This window comes from Leuciscus leuciscus (assembly GCF_965113295.1).
Source record: "Leuciscus leuciscus genome assembly, chromosome: 4".
NCBI classification, from domain to species: domain Eukaryota; kingdom Metazoa; phylum Chordata; class Actinopteri; order Cypriniformes; family Leuciscidae; genus Leuciscus; species Leuciscus leuciscus.
This window is the reverse complement of record NC_138728.1, coordinates 48,047,903-48,054,092: the sequence shown is the minus strand read 5'-3', so window position 1 is coordinate 48,054,092 and position 6,190 is coordinate 48,047,903. Positions and strand designations below refer to the sequence as shown.

The 6,190-nt window shown below is 35.3% G+C and overlaps 1 long non-coding RNA gene across 1 annotated transcript; it reads left to right on the top strand.

Annotated features, from left to right (window-relative positions):
* The first annotated feature begins 326 nt into the window (after window positions 1–326).
* Window positions 327–2,520, top strand: LOC309496024. The gene is made up of 3 exons (XR_014204944.1): window positions 327–462; window positions 546–754; window positions 861–2,520. It is a non-coding gene; the product is annotated as an uncharacterized lncRNA (long non-coding RNA).
* Window positions 2,521–6,190: the final 3,670 nt, after the last annotated feature.

Sequence of the window (6,190 nt, the reverse complement as noted above, 5' to 3'; positions counted from 1 at the left end):
AACCCTAATGCAGTGATTAGAGATTGTTCCTTCATGTGCATTATGAGTGTTTTATAAGCTCCTTAAATAAAGAAAACCTTCACAGAATCCACATCAGAAACAGGACAAATACAAAAACATGAACAGCATATTGACTTAACCCACGTCAGCATTTATACTATACAATATTCTGTGATAAACGGGATTCTTTGACTTTTATTTAGGTCTCTTATAAAGGCATCATGTGTTTTAACTGGATCTGTGCAGCCAAGGATTTATTTCACGTGAAGAGTTATTTTTGTTTTAAACAAGTTTATTAATCAACAATATATAACACACATATACAAACACACACACAGAATCACACACACACACACACACACACACACACACACACACACACACACACACACACACACACACACACACACACACAAAACCTCAGTTGGTATGAGGGTTGCCTTAAGCCAGGCTGAGGAAGCTGTAAGTTTCATTGTGAAACACAGAGTAGTTTGCTTACCACCAATGTTTTAAATGTAATAACTTGTTGGACTTTTTTTTCATAGATATTGTTTGGACGAGGGAACAGTAGCAGCAGTTGCTGAAACAAGTACGCGGCGGTCATTCAGCCAGTTTTTAGAGGCATTTCCGGTCTCTCTGCAGGGCCAGCCTCCATCAAAGAGGCAGCGGAGTGTATCAGGCTTCTATGAAAATAGGGCCTTTTATGATAAGTGGTGGCTTAACCAATATAGTCTAAGAAGAGACTATCTTCTCGGTAAGTCTTCAAATCTATCAATACAGCATTGGCACTCATTAATTTGACATCGATTCACTGTGACAAATGACTTGCATTAGTATAGTCTTGTCATTCTGTCTTTCAGGTCACTTCAATCTGCGGAGGCCTTCAGCCGCAAAAGTAGAAAGGCTGATTGGTCAGGAGGGCTGGATGCCCAATTGCCCAAAAGCGGAGGAGGTGGTGAGGATGTGGAAGCTGCCAACAAAGAAAATGGTGGAAACCGACCCGTATGTGGGTCACTTTGTGTCTGAGCAGGCCTGGACAGGACTTGCTTTGAAAGATTTTGGTCCTCCCAAAGGTTTCGGTATGATCAGCCATTAACAGAACCAAGAACTAGAATTAAACGGCGGACTGAATTTGAAAAATCTTCGAATGATGGATTGTTCCTTGAAAGCCTCATGGGTTGCTAAAATTTATCACAACAAACAATGGATCACAAGCCAGAGATTATATTCAGCCTTTTCCTTTTTCTCGAATAATATATTTCCTTTTTACCAATTAAAAGCAATACATATTGATAAAATATTTCAAAATAGTTTAAAAGAGTTATCACCTTTCTTCAAGGATGCACTGAAAGCTTGGTTGAATTTCCAGTACCACCCTCCAGATACAATTCAAGACATTCAGACACAGTTGCTATGGATGAATTCAAATATTACGGTTGGAGACAAGCCATTGTTGTGGGAGGAATGTGTTAAAAATGGGTTAATTTTTGTCAATGACCTTTTAGATTTATCTGGAGATTTTATTTCTTATGAAAACTTGAGAAATGTTTTTAGCATTTCTCTCAATCAGTTACAATTCAACCAGCTGATTTCTGCAATTCCTAAAACTTGGAAAATGAAACTGCAAAATGAAAAGAGGAATAAATTAATGGTTTGTCTCCCACCAATAAGATGCCTTAAATGGTTGTCTGGTGTAAAGATAAATAAAATAATATATATTTGGAATTTAAATATCACGGGCACTGCACTTTTTCCACACAGAACCTGCCTGTTTTGGGAAGATGAATTTAATGATCAAATTTTGTGGAAAGATTACTTTAGAACAATTTATAGAACTACAATCGATTCATATTCCAGAATATTTCAACTTAAAATCTTTTATAAAATTATTGCAACAAAAAAATCTCTGTTCAAATGGCAGATAGAAAAGGATCCCTGTTGCAGGTTCTGTGGGGATGAGGAGGAGGACCTGATGCATTTGTTTTATTTTTGCCCACATGTGGCTAAGTTTTGGGTCAGTATACAGTTATGGTTAAAGTCTATGGATATTGTTTTGCAAATCACACCTCAGAATATTATGTTATGTGTCTTTGAGGGTAAATGCATACACTTTTTGAATATGATTATTTTGATGGGTAAAATTTTTATTTTTAAAGCTAAAACTTTATCAAATTTATGTATAAAACACTTTAAGAATAGAGTGTTTTATCAATATATGCTAGAAACAATTATTGCAACAAATAACAACAGAATAACTGAGCATGGAAATAAATGGAATGTCTACTTACTTGAGTTAGAGATATAAATATTAGGTGTACGTTCTTAAAGGTGCGCCATGTGTTATGGCATAATTGTTTTGCTAATTCTATTGTGTTTTTGTTTATTGATTTTTTTTTTTTATCAGTAGTATTGATTTATTTTATTTTTCATTTTCTTATGTTATTAATTTTGTTTGCTTTGTGCTTCCTTTATTTAGCTTTTTTGTCATAACATTATGAATGTGTGGATGATTGTGGTTGTGGTATGAATGCATGGGGAGGTGGGTGGGGGGTTTGAAGCTTGTCTTGTTATTTTACTCTGTAATAAAAAATAAAAAATAAAAAAAAGAACAAGAATTAAATCCTAAAATGTCTGTCTACATGCAAAGTATATTCTGTAACTCGAAATGTAATGTTTTTCTAATTACAGGAGTGGCTGCGACCAGACATTTTGCTTGCGGTGACATTGTCTGTGACTATCATGGCAATGTCATCCCAGCATCAAAGGAGAGACTCATGATGACCCCAGGGGGTCTAACCCTAACCTCGTAAAAATTTTAATATTCGAATATTCGTTTATTTAAATGATGTTTAACGAGAAAGACGTTTTTTTTTAAGTTTTTGTCACCGTTTCTGTACAAGCTTGTGATTAGGCAATATACACAACAAGCTTAGGTTATATTTTAAGGTAGCGCCGCCGCTCCCACCACACGCATCACGCACCAAAAATAGCCTAATGAAAAAAAATATATATTATAATGCCGATATTATTTCATTAGCCTATAGAAATATTATTAGGCAATATATACGGGAAATGTGCTGCATGTGCTGCTGCTAATCGTAACGCGCCTCAAACTTGCTGACGTTAATGTTATTTATAAACATTAACTATGTTGCAAACTATGTTATTATAACTTATAACTTCGGCGCAAGCTAAATTGAGATTTTACTGTTAAACATTACCTATTTTAACTGTCACCAGCTAGCTGTTACTTTCTTTACTATCTTTCTTTAGATATTGAGCAGTAGTTTATGGTTTATTTTGACGTGACGTGGTTAATACTTTCTCGGTAACAGTTAACGTTAGCAGTCAGTGCAGTGCACATGGTAGGCTAACAATTCCTGTTAAATATGATCCATACAGAATAGCATTATGGCTCTCTCAAAATGTATGTCTTTGGTTTTATTTTGAAAACATTTGGTCTAAGAAGATTTTGCACTTTACTTGAATGTGTGTTTTATCTGTTCTACATAGCCTACTGTGTTTACAAAGTAAGTAAAGTTGTGACTTTTCATCCTCTAAATCTTTGTTTTATTTAAGAAGATTGACTATTCTTGTTTGTACTTATTGATGGTTATTTAATGTAATTTATTCAAAGTGACACTGAATTTGGGAAAAACATGTATGGATTATTTTGATAAATTTGATAAATATTTGAAAAGTTTGCACTTTCAAATGTGTGTTGGCTATTCTACATATGTTTACAAAGTCAGCAAAGCTGTTAAGATTTTACTTTATCTTTTTAGTGTTCTTAAGTTTTATACTGTGATGCTGCTATTGTGTTATTATTGGTATTTAGTTATATGTTTGGTAATAAAAAGTTCAACTTAAACGTTAGGGCTAGGATCTTGGGGTCGGGGTGGGGGGCATCATAAAGGAATTATGCTTAGGGCACCAAAATTGCTAGCAGTGGCACTGACAATATGTGTAAACAAAAAATATAAAGAACAAAACCATTTAAGCTCAAGCAGCGTGCATAAAAAGAAAAGCAGACTGCGCCAATTATCATATAGAATGTACATATACACTTGAGTCAAAATATGGCTATCGTGTTTATATTGTTTCACATGTTCATGTTGAGAAAAACAATAAAATCCACATGATTGAGTGAGAAAACGTCTAACAGCACATTTTCTGTTCTTAAACTATGGCTCAAAATCATTTTGCTATAAGGCATCATCTCGTCTCACGTGGGGTTCAGATGCGCTTACCAGCAGTCGTGATGCAGTGATGGACCAATATTTTTTCTCTATTCTTTTTTTCAATATTATTTAGCAAGATCATTTTCATCTAAGCAATTACAAACTTCGCGAGGACGACATTGAGATTAAATACAATCAAGTTGTTAACACGCTCCACAGCGCCACCCAGTGCATTTAATTATAACTGTGAGTTAGTGGTTGGGATTTATCAAGGATTCACTGCATTTACGGCCAGAAAAGCAACGTAGTTGCCTAAATAGGAAAAGTACTTCAGTTTTCTAATAATAATTACAGATCGAATATTCAAATATTCAACTATTCGTGCACACCCCTAGTCTAAAGTGCTGGAAAAGAGAGAGTCAATCATTTCTGTTGCAATATCGAGTTCTTCTAAGCTATCCGGGATGCTGAGATGATGAAACTGATCAGGAATATTATCTATAAAGCAAAAGTGGCAGAAGTGATAGTTTTTATTTGTAACACTGAGTCGGCTTTGCAGCCTTGGCTAAATGAAAAATAATATTAGGTCTAGAGTATGATTACGACGATGAGTAGGTCCTGACACGTGTTGTTTAACTCCAATAGAGTTTACAATGTCTTTAAATGCCAATCCCAATGCATCTTTTTCATTATCGATGTGTATATTAAAATCACCAACAATTAGTACTTTATTTGCAGCCAATACCAACTCTGATAGAAAGTCAGCAAATTCTTTGATAAAGTCTGTATGGTGCCCTGGTGGCCTGTATACAGTAGCCAGCACAAATCTCAAGCGGGATTAATCATTCACACTAGTCAGTGGTCACCAACCTTTTCAAGCCCAAGATCCCTGACCTCAGCTTTGATGACAGGCAAGATCTACCTATAGATTTTTCATGTGAAATTCATCCGTTTTCCGGAGTTGTTTTTACAAGCAAATTGGCCAATACCGATACCAGCTGCCGTTTTTTATTTCTTCGTCTTCTTTAAGTAAATTTATTTGTTGTTTCTTTGCTCTATAACAGTCCAAACTGGTCTTTAAAAAAAACTGTAGCCATATGAAATGAGTCAACCACTGCATTTTAATCACAATCCAAACAAAGATGCTGCACACATGTAGCATGAGCAGTTGTTTTTGATTTAAACTAGATTGCGTAATTTCAAGACTTAAAGCAAATACAGAATGGTCTGACTTTATACCTTATAAACACGACTTTATACGAGGTAAGAGGAAAAGAGGAAAAATGCCATCGAAACTATTCAGAAGACAGTCAGTTTCCTTCAGAGATACATTCATATAAACCCACCCAATTCAATATTTATTTTTCTTCCTATATTTCGAGCATCACGAACAGTGATCTTGCTGTGTCTGGTGCGCATCTTTGCGTCCGTCTTCAGTGTGTCCTTTGGCCTGTGTTAACGTCCTGTTAACAGACTTCGTAACAGTTTGTACATTTTGAGGTTGCACAGATTTTTGGGAGCACAAGTGACCACTTCAAGCATCAAACATTCAACACTTCAAAAGAAGTATATTTAAAACAAGACTTCTCAGTTATTCTGAAGATATTACTATAAATTACAGCAACTCCTCCCCCTTTGCCTTTCAGACGAGGCTCATGTTTATAACAGTAATCTTGCGGGGTGGACTCATTTAAAGTAATATAATTATCTGGTTTTAGCCAGGTTTCTGTCAAACACAGCACATCTAGGTTATAGTCTGTAATTATATCATTAACAATGATTGCTTTTGAAGTAAGCGATATAATATTCAGCAACCCGAGCTTTATCATTTGCTCATCTGTATTATATTCGTTTTTTATTTGTTTAACATCAGTAACATTTTGACCCTATGTGATGGGATTTATCTGACTTCTGTGACTTGAAACAGCCAGCAGACGGTGTGTTTGTCCAGTCTGTCTGCTTCCTGACCTGAGCCTTGGACCTTAGGCAGGCTTTACTCATATATTCAT